This window comes from Xenopus tropicalis, chromosome 6 (genome assembly GCF_000004195.4).
Source record: "Xenopus tropicalis strain Nigerian chromosome 6, UCB_Xtro_10.0, whole genome shotgun sequence".
Taxonomy (NCBI): Eukaryota; Metazoa; Chordata; class Amphibia; order Anura; family Pipidae; genus Xenopus; species Xenopus tropicalis.
This window is the reverse complement of record NC_030682.2, coordinates 152,742,636-152,759,328: the sequence shown is the minus strand read 5'-3', so window position 1 is coordinate 152,759,328 and position 16,693 is coordinate 152,742,636. Positions and strand designations below refer to the sequence as shown.

Sequence of the window (16,693 nt, the reverse complement as noted above, 5' to 3'; positions counted from 1 at the left end):
TAACCCTCCTATTCCCCCCATGTGTCTCCCCGTAACCCTCCTATTCCCCCCCAGTGTCTCCCCTATAACCCTCCTATTCCCCCCAGTGTCTCCCCTTAACTCTCCTATGCCCCCCAGTGTCTCCCCATAACCCTCCTATTCCCCCCAGTGTCCCCCTTAACTCTTCTATGCCCCCCAGTGTCTCCCCTGTAACCCTCCTACATCCCCCAGTGTCTCCCCCGTAACCCTCCTATTCCCCCAGTGTTCTCCCTTAACTCTCCTATGCCCCCCAGTGTCTCCCCCATAACCCTCCTATTCCCCCCAGTGGTCTCCCCGTAACCCCCCTATTCCCCCCAGTGTCTCCCCCTTAACTCCCCTACATCCCCCAGTGTGCCCCCTGTAACTCTCCTATACCCCCAGTGTCTCCCCCGTAACCCTTTATATCACCCCCAGTGTCTCCCCCGTACACGTCTAGAAAATCCAGGCAGCAGGGCTGCAATTAAATGTACTGCAATCAGTGCTGCCCTGCAACATGTATTTATTAGGTGTTCCTGAATTTTCAAGTGAAGAAGGGGATTTTGGGGAGTACCCCAGGAATGGCACCCACACACATTGTATGGGGCTCATATCTGTCAGTATCTCCCGGATACCCCCGGCCAACCATATCTGTCAGTATCTCCCGGATACCCCCGGCCAACCATATCTGTCAGTATCTCCCGGATACCCCCGGCCAACCATATCTGTCAGTATCTCCCAGATACCCCCGGCCAACCATATCTGTCAGTATCTCCCAGATACCCCCGGCCAACCATATCTGTCATGCCACACACACTGCCAATCATATCTGCCAGTCCCCAGCAGATAAACCCCATCACCCTGTATCTTCCAGTACCCCCACCCCCCCATACATGCTGGTCTCCCCCCACCCCCCCCTATACATGCCAGTCTCCCCCCCCCCCTATACATGCCAGTCTCCCCCCCCCCCACCCCCCCCATACATGCCAGTCTCCCCCCCCCCCCATACATGCCAGTCTCCCCCCCCCACCCCCCCATACATGCCAGTCTCCCCCCCCACCCCCCCCATACATGCCAGTCTCCCCCCCCACCCCCCCATACATGCCAGTCTCCCCCCCACCCCCCATACATGCCAGTCCCCCCCCCCTATACATGCCAGTCTCCCCCCCCCCCCCATACATGCCAGTCTCCCCCCCCCCCCCCCCCCCCCTCATACATGCCAGTCTCCCCCATCCCACCATCCGGCTGTGGGTATTAGGGCAGTTCAGGCCCAATCAGCTCTCTCCCCCCCTCCCACCCCCACATTCCCGCACTGGCACCCAGCCTCCCCCCCCCCCCCCCCCCCGGGATTGCTGCACCTGATACAACCCCCCCATGTTCCCTCGCCCCCCGACACCCACACAGCCCCCCCCCCCTCCGGGGCAGGTGTGAGGCGCAACCATTGGCCATAGGGCACTATCTGGGGCAATACAGCCCCCGTTACCCCATCCCCTTACCGCGGTATGAGCATCCCGGGCTCGGCCAGTGTTTGGGCTCCTCCCCGGGTCCAGCTGGTACCGCTCAGGTACAGGCAGTGCGGCAACTGCGGGACTGAGTGGCCCCGCCCAGAATCCAACAAGCCCCGCCCATCAGCAACTGAGGCTGCACTCGGGGAGGGGCGGGGCTACTAACTGAGAGGCGGAGATTTTAAAATAAAAAAGCGTGTGTTGCCCCCCCTGCCCATTATATACTCATCCTGCCCCTGCCCATTATATACTCATCCTGCCCCTGCCCATTATATACTCTTTCTACCCCTGCCCATTATATACTCATCCTGCCCCTGCCCATTATATACTCATCCTGCCCCTGCCCATTATATACTCATCCTGCCCCTGCCCATTATATACTCCTTCTGCCCCTGCCCATTATATACTCATCCTGCCCCTGCCCATTATATACTCCTTCTGCCCCTGCCCATTATATACTCCTTCTGCCCCTGCCCATTATATACTCCTTCTGCCCCTGCCCATTATATACTCATCCTGCCCCTGCCCATTATACTCCTTCTACCCCTGCCATTATATACTCCTTCTGCCCCTGCCCATTATATACTCACCTGCCCCTGCCCATTATATACTCCTTCTACCCTGCCCATTATACTCATCCTGCCCTGCCCATTATATACTCATCCTGCCCCTGCCCATTATATACTCATCTGCCCTGCCCATTATATACTCATCCTGCCCCTGCCCATTATATACTCATTCCTGCCCCTGCCCATTATATACTCATCCTGCCCCTGCCCATTATATACCATCCTGCCCCTGCCCATTATATTACTCCTTCTTGCCCCTGCCATTATATACTCCTCTGCCCCTGCCCATTATATACTCATCCTGCCCCTGCCCATTATATACTCATCCTGCCCCTGGCCCATTATATACTCATTCTGCCCCTGCCCATTATATACTATCCTGCCCTGCCCATTATATACTCATCCTGCCCCTGCCATTATATACTCCTTCTTACCCCTGCCCCATTATATACTCATCCTGCCCCTGCCCATTATATACTCATCCTGCCCTGCCCATTATATACTCATCCTGCCCCTGCCCATTATATACTCCTTCTGCCCCTGCCCATTATATACTCCTTCTGCCCCTGCCCATTATATACTCATCCTGCCCCTGCCCATTATATACTCATCCTGCCCTGCCCATTATATACTCCTTCTGCCCTGCCCATTATATACTCCTTCTGCCCCTGCCCATTATATACTCCTTCTGCCCTGCCCATTATATACTCATCCTGCCCCTGCCATTATATACTCATCCTGCCCCTGCCCATTATATACTCATCCTGCCCCTGCCCATTATATACTCATCCTGCCCCTGCCCATTATATACTCATCCTGCCCCTGCCCATTATATACTCATCCTGCCCCTGCCCATTATATACTCATCCTGCCCCTGCCCATTATATACTCATCCTGCCCCTGCCCATTATATCCCCATCCTCCCCTGCCCATTATATACTCCTTCGCGGCCTGCCATTTACTATACTCTCCTGCCCCTGCCCATTATATACTTCTTCTACCCCTGCCCATTATATACTCATCCTGCCCCTGCCCATTATATACTCATCCTGCCCTGCCCATTATATACTCATCCTGCCCCTGCCCATTATATCCCCATCCTGCCCCTGCCCATTATATCCCCATCCCCCTGCCCATTCCCCCTGCCCCTGCCCATTATATACTCCTTCTGCCCCTGCCCCTAATATCCCCATCCTGCCCCTGCCCATTATATACTCATCCTGCCCCTGCCCATTATATACTCATCCTGCCCCTGCCCCTAATATCCCCATCCTGCCACCTGCCCATAATACCCCTATCCATCCCCCCTGCCCCTAATATCCCCATCCTGCCCCGGCCATACAGTAAGACCCCTGTGCTGTGCCAGATGGGGCTGCCCCAATATGGGGCTGATTGTTGCCCCTGGGGGGCAGGTTTGGGCAGATTCTCAGTGAGCAGTGACTGTGCCGCTAGTTGTGCCGTGTGCCTTACCCCACAGGAAATAATGAAACCAAACAACAAGTGCAGGTCCCAGATTGGTGCAATAAGGATCTCTGTTACCCCCCCAGCACCAATGTTCTATTCTCTTTCCCCCCCAGTTAAGGATTTTCACAAACACATAAGGGCCCCAGAGACAGGGCAGTGATGGGGAGACAAGAACCTTTATTTGTTTTCCCCCCCATTGTGTGTCCTTTACACAGAACCCCACCCATAACAATGTGGAAGTGCAAGGGCTGTGTGTGTCATGAGTGTGCACATGTGTGAGAGTGCACGTAGGTGGGGGCGAGAGTGCACGCGGGTGGGGGCGAGAGTGCACGCGGGTGGGGGTGAGAGTGCACGTGGGTGGGGGTGAGAGTGCACATGGGTGGGGGTGAGAGTGCACGTGGGTGGGTGGGGGCGAGAGTGCACGCGGGTGGGGGCAAGAGTGCACGTGGGTGGGTGGGGGCGAGAGTGCACGCGGGTGGGTGTGAGAGTGCACGTGGGTGGGGGTGAGAGTGCACGCGGGTGGGGGCGAGAGTGCACGCGGGTGGGGGCGAGAGTGCACGCGGGTGGGTGGGGGCGAGAGTGCACGTGGGTGGGGGCGAGAGTGCACGTGGGTGGGGGCGAGAGTGCACGCGGGTGGGGGCGAGAGTGCACGCGGGTGGGTGGGGGCGAGAGTGCACGCGGGTGGGGGCGAGAGTGCACGCGGGTGGGGGTGAGTGTGCACGCGGGTGGGGGTGAGAGTGCACGTGGGTGGGTGGGGGCGAGAGTGCACGCGGGTGGGGGCGAGAGTGCACGCGGGTGGGGGCGAGAGTGCACGTGGGCGGGTGGGGGCAAGAGTGCACGCGGGCGGGTGGGGGCGAGAGTGCACGCGGGTGGGGGCGAGAGTGCACGCGGGTGGGGGTGAGTGTGCACGCGGGTGGGTGGGGGCGAGAGTGCACGCGGGTGGGTGGGGGCGAGAGTGCACGCGGGTGGGTGAGAGTGCACGTGGGTGGGTGTGAGAGTGCGGGTGGGTGGGTGTGAGAGTGCGGGTGGGTGGGTGTGAGAGTGCACGCGGGTGGGTGTGAGAGTGCACGTGGGTGGGGGCGAGAGTGCACGTGGGTGGGGGCCTATGAGCAGACAGAGATGCAGGAAAGACTCCCTGACTCAGGCCGGTGCCCCCCCCTCACTGTATGAATAATTAAGGGGCTGCTGGGAGAGAGAAAGGTTGCCATAGAGACAAACACAATGGGGGGAGCAAACTGCACCGGCCGGGGGCAAATCTCATTCACAGTGAAAGTGCAAATACTTTCTCCCCCCTCCCTCCCTCCCTCCCTCCCACCCTCCCATACAGCCCTCTGGGGTATTATCACTTACATGCCCCTTTCCCTCTATACAGCCGGAAGTACACCTGGGGTATTAGCACATAGATACCCCTCCCATACAGTCAGTGTCGGACTGGGACCCCGGGGCCCCCCAGGAAACCCTACACCACAGACCCCACAGACCCCACAGACCCCACAGACCCCACAGACCCCACTTTCAAACTATTTTTCCACTTTTCCTCCCCCGACCTCTTTATTCTGCCACTCCCATGTAGCTCCTCCCCTTCCCTCTATTCCCTCCCCCCTCCCATTCAGATACAGGGAATGAGCATGAAACAGGCCAAATGGGCAGGGGCAGGAGGGCCCCCCCGACACCTGGGCCCCCCCACACCTGGGCCCCCAGGAGTTTCCTGGTATCCTGATGGGCCAGTCCCACACTGCATGCAGTTAGGAGCACCTCTAAGGTGGGATGGGGACAGTAGGGCAAGATGGAGACAGTAGGGCAAGATGGAGACAGTAGGGCAAGATGGAGACAGTAGGGCAAGATGGGGACAGTAGGGCAAGATGGAGACAGTAGGGCAAGATGGGGACAGTAGGGCAAGATGGAGACAGTAGGACAAGATGGGGACAGTAGGGCAAGATGGGGACAGTAGGGCAAGATGGAGACAGTAGGGCAAGATGGGGACAGTAGGGCAAGATGGGGACAGTAGGGCAAGATGGGGACAGTAGGGCAAGATGGGGACAGTAGGGCAAGATGGGGACAGTAGGGCAAGATGGAGACAGTAGGGCAAGATGGGGACAGTAGGACAAGATGGGGACAGTAGGGCAAGATGGAGACAGTAGGACAAGATGGGGACAGTAGGGCAAGATGGGGACAGTAGGGCAAGATGGAGACAGTAGGACAAGATGGGGACAGTAGGGCAAGATGGGGACAGTAGGGCAAGATGGAGACAGTAGGACAAGATGGAGACAGTAGGACAAGATGGGGACAGTAGGGCAAGATGGAGACAGTAGGACAAGATGGGGACAGTAGGGCAAGATGGGGACAGTAGGGCAAGATGGAGACAGTAGGACAAGATGGAGACAGTAGGACAAGATGGGGACAGTAGGGCAAGATGGAGACAGTAGGACAAGATGGGGACAGTAGGGCAAGATGGGGACAGTAGGGCAAGATGGAGACAGTAGGGCAAGATGGGGACAGTAGGGCAAGATGGGGACAGTAGGGCAAGATGGGGACAGTAGGGCAAGATGGAGACAGTAGGGCAAGATGGAGACAGTGGCTGGCGGGGCACTGGGCTGGCGGGGCACTAGGCAGGGGGGGAACTAGGCGGGCAGGGCACTGGGCAGGGGGGGAACTAGGCGGGCAGGGCACTGGGCAGGGGGGGAACTAGGCGGGCAGGGCACTGGGCAGGGGGGGAACTAGGCGGGCAGGGCACTGGGCAGGGGGGGAATTAGGCGGGCAGGGCACTGGTCGGGTGGGCCTGGGCAGGTGGGGCACTGAGTGAGTGGGGCACTGGGCAGGGGGGGCACTGAGTGAGTGGGGCACTGAGCAGGGGGGCACTGAGTGAGTGGGGCACTGGGCAGGGGGGCACTGAGTGAGTGAGGAACTGGGCAGGGGGGCACTGAGTGAGCGGGGCACTGGGCAGGGGGGCACTGAGTGAGCGGGGCACTGGGCAGGGGGGCACTGAGTGAGCGGGGCACTGGGCAGGAGGGCACTGAGTGAGCGGGGCACTGGGCAGGGGGCACTGGGCTGAAAGCAGAAGGAGCAGAGAGGAGACCCCCCCCCGAGCTCTGGGGGCACAGATGGATATAATAAGAATTCCATACAGGAGGGATAAATGCAGCAGAAGGGAATTTCCTGGGATTGAGTCTATGGAATGGCTGGGGGGGGGGGCAGGAGGCACAGGGGGGACCGGGGCTCTGTCTCTTGCCCCCAACCAGGGCAGGAACCCAGGGCAGGACACTGCAGGGAGTCACTGGGTGATTGCTGCCCCCTATTTATATAGCGCCAACATATTCCGCAGCGCGTTACAGGGGAGCTTACACTCTAATGTCCCTGTCACACACCGAGGGCAGTTATTATCAGGAGATGCCCCATGTGTGTGTGACTGGGGGGGGACCAGAACAAGCGGGGAGATTTGCATGGGGAGCATAATGGGGCACAAGGGGGCACAAGGGGGCAGTTGGTGAGTAACTTGGGATTCTGGGAAAAATCTCTAGGAACCGACTGCTCTGCGGAACATGAAGCCACAAACCGGTCCAACAGCGCCACCTACTGACCAATGAGCTGCAGGATATAAAGCATTAAAGGCCAATTAACATCTCCTATACGGAGGGAAATACAGGGGCATTAATGTTACACTATGGGGGCATTAATGTTACACTATGGGGGCATTAATGTTACACTATGGGAGGCATTAATGTTACACTATGGGGGCATTAATGTTACACTATGGGAGGCATTAATGTTACACTATGGGGGGCATTAATGTTACACTATGAGGGCATTATTGTTACACTATGGGGGCATTAATGTTACACTATGGGGGCATTATTGTTACACTATGGGGGGCATTAATGTTACACTATGAGGGGCATTATTGTTACACTATGGGGGCATTATTGTTACACTATGGGGGCATTATTGTTACACTATGGGGGCATTAATGTTACACTATGGGGGCATTATTGTTACACTATGAGGGCATTATTGTTACACTATGGGGGGCATTAATGTTACACTATGAGGGCATTATTGTTACACTATGGGGGCATTAATGTTACACTATGGGGGCATTATTGTTACACTATGGGGGGCATTAATGTTATACTATGGGGGCATTAAAGATACATTATGGGGGCATTATTGTTACACTATGGGGGCATTATTGTTACACTATGGGGGCATTATTGTTACACTATGGGGGCATTAATGTTACACTATGGGGGGCACATGTAAGGGATTGGGGCAGTATGAGGGGCATTATTGTTATATATTGTTATATTATGGGGGGCATTAATATTATACTATGGGGGACATTAATGTTATACTATGGGGGGCATTAATAAATTGATTAAGGTGTGCTACACAATGGACAAACCAGCTAATTGTAGCCCCAGGTGCAAGCTGAACCCTCAGCCAGGGTAAAACAATATCCAGGATAAAATGAAAAAACAGCAGCACTCCGGAAATGTTGTAGAAAAAAGTGACTTTACTCAAGTGCACACAGCAACGTTTCGGGCATAAACCAGCCCTTTATCCAGCCCTTTTATCATGGGGGGCATTAATGTTACACTATGGGGGCATTAATGTTACACTATGGGGGCATTAATGTTACACTATGGGGGCATTAATGTTACACTATGGGAGGCATTAATGTTACACTATGGGGGCATTAATGTTACGCTATGGGGGCATTAATGTTACGCTATGGGGGCATTATTGTTACACTATGGGGGGCATTAATGTTACACTATGGGGGCATTATTGTTACACTATGGGGGCATTATTGTTACACTATGGGGGCATTAATGTTACACTATGGGGGCATTAATGTTACACTATGGGGGCATTAATGTTACACTATGGGGGCATTAATGTTACACTATGGGGGCATTAATGTTACACTATGGGGGCATTAATGTTACACTATGGGGGCATTAATGTTACACTATGGGGGCATTAATGTTACACTATGGGGGCATTAATGTTACACTATGGGGGCATTAATGTTACACTATGGGGGCATTAATGTTACACTATGGGGGCATTAATGTTACACTATGGGGGCATTAATGTTACACTATGGGGGGCACATGTAAGGGATTGGGGCAGTATGAGGTGCAGGAATTCAGACCCAGGGCAATATATTCACGTTAGTATTTTACTCCAATAAACACAGAGAGACATAAATATTGGGGGGTATAAAACTGAGGGTAAATGATTCTGCCCCAGAACAGAACCAGGGATCCGGGAGCCATTGACAGCGTTAATTTCAGGTTCCGCCCACTGAGTGCCATCAATGTGCCGGTACCAGACTGACCCCGGGAATGTGACTCTGGGGAGTTGGGTCTGGGCTCTCAGGGGATATGGGGGAGGGGCCCTGGGGCAGGGGTGGAACCACAGAAAGGGCAACTGAACCTGATCTGGGGCAAAAACTTTCCCTGTAAATATGATACAGAGGAGCAAATTCTGCATCTTTAGTCTCCATGTTGTTGTGACAAACGGACCGGCGCCAGAGAAGGTTCTGTACATTAAAGGGGAAACGTACTGGGATTTTTAACTTAATATGAGTCTATGGGGCCCATTCACTAAAGGTCGATAACGCTTATCGCATGCTTTTTTGCCTTAAAAATGATGCGATAAATAAGTCCCGATTCATCAAAATCATTTCGCATGCGTTATTTACCTTGCATTGCGTTAATTAGCGCTTGGAAATAACACTAACGCATGATTCACAGACACATAAACGCGCTAAATATCGCATTAGTCTGTGTGAAGATTAACCCCTACTGAGTTACTGAGCTTTTGACAACACAACATGGAGTCGCAGTGAGATCAGTGGGATGGTTGTTGGATCGGGGAGACAAGATGGAGTCGCGGCGGGATGGTTGTTGGATCGGGGAGACAAGATGGAGTCGCGGCGGGATGGCTGTTGGATCGGGGAGACAAGATGGAGTCGTGGCGGGACGGTTGTTGGATCGGGGAGACAAGATGGAGTCGCGGCGGGACGATTGTTGGATTGGGGAGACAAGATGGTGTCGCGGCGGGATGGCTGTTGGATCGGGGAGACAAGATGGTGTCGCGGCGGGATGGTTGTTGGATCGGGGAGAGAAGATGGAGTCGCGGCGGGATGGTTGTCGGGTGGGGGAGACAAGATGGTGTCGCGGCGGGATGGTTGTTGGATCGGGGAGAGAAGATGGAGTCGCGGCGGGATGGTTGTTGGATCGGGGAGACAAGATGGAGTCGCGGCGGGATGGTTGTTGGATCGGGGAGACAAGATGGAGTTGCGGTGGGACGGTTGTTGGATTGGGGAGACAAGATGGAGTCGCGGCGGGACGATTGTTGGATTGGGGAGACAAGATGGAGTCGCGGCGGGATGGTTGTTGGATCGGGGAGAACAAGATGGAGTTGCGGTGGGACGGTTGTTGGATTGGGGAGACAAGATGGAGTTGCGGTGGGACGATTGTTGGATCGGGGAGACAAGATGGAGTCGCGGCGGGATGGTTGTTGATCGGGGAGACAGATGGAGTCGCGGCGGGACGATTGTTGGATTGGGAGACAAATGGAGTCGCGGCAGGACGGTTGTTGGATAGGGGAGAGAAGATGGAGTCGCGGCGTGGATGGTTGTTGGATCGGGGAACAAGATGGGTCGCGGCGGATGGTGTTGGATCGGGGAGACAAGATGGAGTCGCGGCGGGATGGTTGTCGGGTGGGGAGACAAGATGGAGTCGCGGCGGGATGGTTGTTGGATCGGGGAGACAAGATGGAGTCGCGGCGGGATGGTTGTCGGGTGGGGGAGACAAGATGGAGTCGCGGCGGGATGGTTGTCGGGTGGGGGAGACAAGATGGAGTCGCGGCGGGATGGTTGTCGGGTGGGGGAGACAAGATGGAGTCGCGGCGGGATGGTTGTTGGATCGGGGAGACAAGATGGAGTCGCGGCGGGATGGTTGTTGGATCGGGGAGACAAGATGGAGTCGCGGCGGGATGGTTGTTGGATCGGGGAGACAAGATGGAGTCGCGGCGGGATGGTTGTTGGATCGGGGAGACAAGATGGAGTCGCGGCGGGATGGTTGTTGGATCGGGGAGACAAGATGGAGTCGCGGCGGGACGGTTGTTGGATTGGGGAGAGAAGATGGAGTCGCGGCAGGACGGTTGTTGGATAGGGGAGAGAAGATGGAGTCGCGGCGGACGGTTGTTGGATTGGGGAGAGAAGATGGAGTCGCGGCAAGGACGTTGTTGGATAGGGAGAGAAGATGGAGTCGCGGCGGGACGGTTGTTGGATTGGGGAGACAGATGGAGTCGCGGCGGGACGATTTGTTGGATTGGGGAGACAAGATGGAGTTGCGGTGGGACGATTGTTGGATTGGGGAGACAAGATGGAGTCGCGGCGGGAATGGTTGTTGGATCGGGGAGACAAGATGAGAGTTCGCGGCGGGACGATTGTTGGAGTTGGGGAGACAAGATGGAGTCGCGGCAGGACGGTTGTTGGATAGGGGAGCAGAAGAATGGAGTTGCGGGGGATGGTATTTGGACCGGGGAGACAGATGGAGTCCGGCGGGATGGTTGTTGGACGGGAGACCAGATGGGAGTCAGCGGCGGGATGGTTGTCGGGTCGGGGGAGACAAGATGGAGTTCGCGGCGGGATGGTTGTCGGGTGGGGGAGACAAGATGGAGGTCGCGGCGGGATGGTTGTCGGTGGGGGAGACAAGATGGAGTCGCGGCGGGATGGTTTGTCGGGTGGGGGAGACAAGATGGAGTCGCGGCGGGACGGTTGTCGGATCGGGGAGACAAGATGGAGTCGCGGCGGGACGGTTGTTGGATCGGGGAGACAAGATGGAGTCGCGGCGGGACGGTTGTTGGATCGGGGAGACAAGATGGAGTCGCGGCGGGATGGTTGTTGGATCGGGGAGACAAGATGGAGTCGCGGCGGGAATGGTTGTTGGATCGGGAGACAAGATGGAGTCCGCGGCGGGATGGTTGTTGGATCGGGGAGACAAGATGGAGTCGCGGCGGGATGGTTGTTGGATCGGGGAGACAAGATGGAGTCGCGGGCGGATGGTTGTTGGATCGGGGAGACAAGATGGAGTCGCGGCGGATGGTTGTTGGATCGGGGAGACAAGATGGAGTCGGGCGGATGGTTGTTGGATCGGGGAGCAAGATGGTTGTTGGATCGGGGAGACAAGATGGAGTCGCGGCAGGACGGTTGTTGGATAGGGGAGAGAAGATGGAGTCGCGGCGGGATGGTTGTTGGATCGGGGAGACAAGATGGAGTCGCGGCGGGATGGTTGTTGGATCGGGGAGACAAGATGGAGTCGCGGCGGGATGGTTGTCGGGGGGAGACAAGATGGAGTCGCGGCGGGATGGTTGTTGGATCGGGGAGACAAGATGGAGTCGCGGCGGGATGGTTGTCGGGTGGGGGGAGACAAGATGGAGTCGCGGCGGGATGGGTTGTCGGGTGGGGGAGACAAGATGGAGTCGCGGCGGGATGGTTGTCGGGTGGGGGAGACAAGATGGAGTCGCGGCGGGATGGTTGTTGGATCGGGGAGACAAGATGGAGTCGCGGCGGGATGGTTGTTGGATCGGGGAGACAAGATGGAGTCGCGGCGGGATGGTTGTTGGATCGGGGAGACAAGATGGAGTCGCGGCGGGATGGTTGTTGGATCGGGGAGACAAGATGGAGTCGCGGCGGGATGGTTGTTGATCGGGGAGACAGATGGAGTCGCGGCGGACGGTTGTTGGATTGGGGAGAGAAGATGGAGTCGCGGCAGGACGGTTGTTGGATAGGGGAGAGAAGATGGAGTCGCGGCGGGACGGTTGTTGGATTGGGGAGAGAAGATGGAGTCGCGGCGGGACGGTTGTTGGATAGGGGAGAGAAGATGGAGTCGCGGCGGGACGGTTGTTGGATTGGGGAGACAAGATGGAGTCGCGGCGGGACGATTGTTGGATTGGGGAGACAAGATGGAGTTGCGGTGGGACGATTGTTGGATTGGGGAGACAAGATGGAGTCGCGGCGGGATGGTTGTTGGATCGGGGAGACAAGATGGAGTCGCGGCGGGACGATTGTTGGATTGGGGAGACAAGATGGAGTCGCGGCAGGACGGTTGTTGGATAGGGGAGAGAGATGGAGTTGGGCGGATGGTTGTGGATCGGGGAGACAAGATGGAGTCGCGGCGGGATGGTTGTTGGATCGGGGAGACAAGATGGAGTCGCGGCGGGATGGTTGTTGGATCGGGGAGACAAGATGGAGTCGCGGCGGGAGGTTGTCGGTGGGGGAGACAAGATGGAGTCGCGGCGGGATGGTTGTTGGATCGGGGAGACAAGATGGAGTCGCGGCGGGATGGTTGTGGTGTGAGGGAAGACAAGATGGAGTCGCGGCGGGATGGTTGTCGGGTGGGGGAGACAAGATGGAGTCGCGGCGGGATGGTTGTCGGTGGGCGGAGACAAGATGGAGTCGCGGCGGGATGGTTGTCGGATCGGGGAGACAAGATGGAGTCGCGGCGGGATGGTTGTTGGATCGGGGAGACAAGATGGAGTCGCGGCGGGGTGGTTGTTGGATCGGGGAGACAAGATGGAGTCGCGGCGGGATGGTTGTTGGATCGGGGAGACAAGATGGAGTCGCGGCGGGATGGTTGTTGGATCGGGGAGACAAGATGGAGTCGCGGCGGGATGGTTGTTGGATCGGGGAGACAAGATGGAGTTCGCGGCGGGATGGTTGTTGGATCGGGGAGACAAGATGGAGTCGCGGCGGGATGGTTGTTGGATCGGGGAGACAAGATGGAGTCGCGGCGGGATGGTTGTTGTGGGGACAATGGTCGCGGGGGATGTTGGATCCGGGAGACAAGATGGAGTCATAGTTACATAGTTACATAGGGTTGAAAAAAGACCTGTGTCCATCAAGTTCAACCCATCCAAGTAAACCCAGCACACAACCTATACTAACCAATCTATACACTCACATACATAAACTATATATATACAACCAGTAATACTAACTGTAGATATTAGTATCACAATAGCCTTGGATATTCTGATTGATCAAGAACTCATCCAGGCCCCTCTTATAGGCATTAACAGAATCTGCCATTACCCCATCTCTAGGGGCATTCCCCAACCCCCTCACTGCCCTCACCGTGAGGAACCCCCTACCCACACCCCCCGGCAGGGTATTCCCCAAACCCCCTCACTGCCCTCACCGTGAGGAACCCCCTACCCAACACCCCCGGCAGGGTATTCCCCAACCCCCTCACTGCCCTCACCGTGAGGAACCCCCTACCCAACACCCCCCGGCAGTGGTATTCCCAACCCCCTCACTGCCCTCACCGTGAGGGAACCCCCTACCCAACACCCCCCCGGCAGGGTATTCCCAACCCCCTCACTGCCCTCACCGTGAGGAACCCCTACCCACACCCCGGCAGGGCATTCCCCAACCCCCTCACTGCCCCTCACCGTGAGGAACCCCTACCCAACATCCCCCCGGCAGGGCATTCCCCAACCCCTCACTGCCCTCACCGTGAGGAACCCCCTACCCAACATCCCCCGGCAGGGCATTCCCAACCCCCTCACTGCCTCACCGTGAGGAACCCCCTACCCAACATCCCCCGGCAGGGCATTCCCAAACCCCCTCACTGCCCTCACCGTGAGGAACCCCCTACCCAACATCCCCCGGCAGGGCATTCCCCAACCCCCTCACTGCCCTCACCCGTGAGGAACCCCCTACCCAACATCCCCCGGCAGGGCATTCCCCAACCCCCTCACTGCCCTCACCGTGAGGAACCCCCTACCCAACATCCCCCGGCAGGGCATTCCCCAAACCCCCTCACTGCCCTCACCGTGAGGAACCCCCTACCCAACATTCCCCCGGCAGGGCATTCCCCAACCCCCTCACTGCCCTCACCGTGAGGAACCCCCTACCCAACATCCCCGGCAGGGCATTCCCCAACCCCCTCACTGCCCTCACCGTGAGGAACCCCCTACCCAACATCCCCCGGCAGGGCATTCCCCAACCCCCTCACTGCCCCTCACCGTGAGGAACCCCCTACCCAACATCCCCCGGCAGGGCATTCCCCAACCCCTCACTGCCCTCACCGTGAGGAACCCCTACCCAACACCCCCGGCAGGGCATTCCCCAACCCCCTCACTGCCCTCACCGTGAGGAACCCCCCTACCCAACATCCCCCGGCAGGGCATTCCCCAACCCCCTCACTGCCCTCACCGTGAGGAACCCCCTACCCAACAACCACCCCGGCAGGGCATTCCCACAACCCCCTCACTGCCCTCACCGTGAGGAACCCCTACCCAACATCCCCCGGCAGGGCATCCCCAACCCCTCACTGCCCTCACCGTGAGGAACCCCCTACCCAACATCCCCCGGCAGGGCATTCCCCAACGCCCTCACTGCCTCACCGTGAGGAACCCCTAACCCAACATCCCCCGGCAGGGCATTCCCCAATCCCGCTAACCTCCCTACAATGCCGAATCACCGCTCCGTGAGGAACCCCCTACGCTGCTTCAAATGGAAGCTCCGTTCCTCTAATCTATAGGGGGGCCTCTGGTGCGCTGATTGTTTTTATGGGAAAAAAGAACCCCCCCATCTGCCTATAATCCCCCCTAATGTACTTGTACAGAGTAATCATGTCCCTCGCAAGCGCCTCTTTTCCAGAGAAACAACCCCAACCCTGACAGTCTCACCTCATAGTTTAACCCTTCCCATCCCATTTACCAGTTTTAGTTGCAGTCTCTGCACTCTCTCCAGCTCATTAATATCCTTCTTAAGGACTGGAGCCCAAAACTGCCCCCATACTCACTGTATCTGCCCCCCATAACTTACTGTTACTGCCCCCCATACTCACTGTTACTGCCCCATACTCACTGTTACTGCCCCCATACTCACTGTTACTGCCCCCGCATACTCACTGTTACCTGCCCCCCATACTCACATGTTACTGCCCCCATACTCACTGTCACTGCCCCCCATACTCACTGTTACTGCCCCCATACTCACTGTTACTGCCCCCCATACTCACTGTTATGCCCTCCCGCATACTCACTGTTACTGCCCCCATACTCACTGTTACTGCCCCCATACTCACTGTTACTGCCCCCATACTCACTGTTACTGCCCCCCATACTCACTGTTACTGCCCCCCATACTCACTGTCACTGCCCCCATTACTCACTGTTACTGCCCCCATACTCACTGTTACTGCCCCCCATACTCACTGTTACTGCCCCCCATACTCACTGTTACTGCCCCCCATACTCACTGTTACTGCCCCCCATACTCACTGTTACTGCGCCCCATACTCACTGTTACTGCCCCCATACTCACTGTTACTGCCCCATACTCCTGTTACTGCCCCCCATACTCACTGTTACTGCCCCCCATTACTCACTGTCACTCGCCCCCATAACTCACTGTTACTGCCCCCATACTCACTGTTTACTGCCCCCATACTCACTGTTACTGCCCCCCATACTCACTGTTACTGCCCCCCATACTCCAGTTACTGCCCCCCATACTCACGGTTACTGCCCCCATACTCACGGTTACTGCCCCCCATACTCACTGTTACTGCCCCATACTCCTGTTACTGCCCCCAACTCACTGTTACTGCCCATACTCACTGTTACTGCCCCCACCCCCATACTCACGTGTTACTGCCCCCTCATACTCACTGTTACTGCCCCCATATCACTGTTACTGCCCCCCTATCACTGTTACTGCCCCCCCCACACTCACAGTCACTGCCCCCCATACTCACGGTTACTGCCCCCATACTCACTGTTACTGCCCCCCCATACTCACTGTTACTGCCCCCCATACTCACGGTTACTGCCCCCATACTCACTGTACTCGCCCCCCATACTAAACTGTTACTGCCCCCCATACTCACTGTTACTGCCCCCAATACTCACTGTTACTGCCCCCCATACTCACTGTTACTGCCCCATACTCAGGTGAGGCCTTACCAGGGACCTATAAGGGGGAGAAATTATGTCTACATTCCCTTGAGTCAATGCCCTGTTTATACAAGACAGCACTTTATTTGCTTTAGTAGCCACAGAATGACACTGCCTGGAATTAGACAACTTGTTATCTACAAAACCCCAGATCCTCTCCCATTAAGGAATTATAAAGAA

General features: G+C 56.7%; 2 protein-coding genes across 4 annotated transcripts in view; one reads left to right on the top strand and one right to left on the bottom strand.

The window, feature by feature from the left end:
* plec (plectin) overlaps positions 1-1,568 on the bottom strand; it is a 161,323-nt gene extending 159,755 nt beyond the window's left edge. For all 3 annotated transcript variants that reach the window (XM_031903875.1, XM_031903876.1, XM_031903877.1), the window contains exon 1: positions 1,491-1,568. The gene's annotated coding sequence lies outside the window, so the exon portion shown is untranslated. The remainder of the gene's footprint in view (positions 1-1,490) is intronic.
* The window catches only part of LOC116411514 (fucolectin-1-like), a 48,449-nt gene that overhangs the window by 8,081 nt on the left and 23,675 nt on the right, over positions 1-16,693 (top strand). The gene's annotated exons all lie outside the window — the stretch shown is intronic.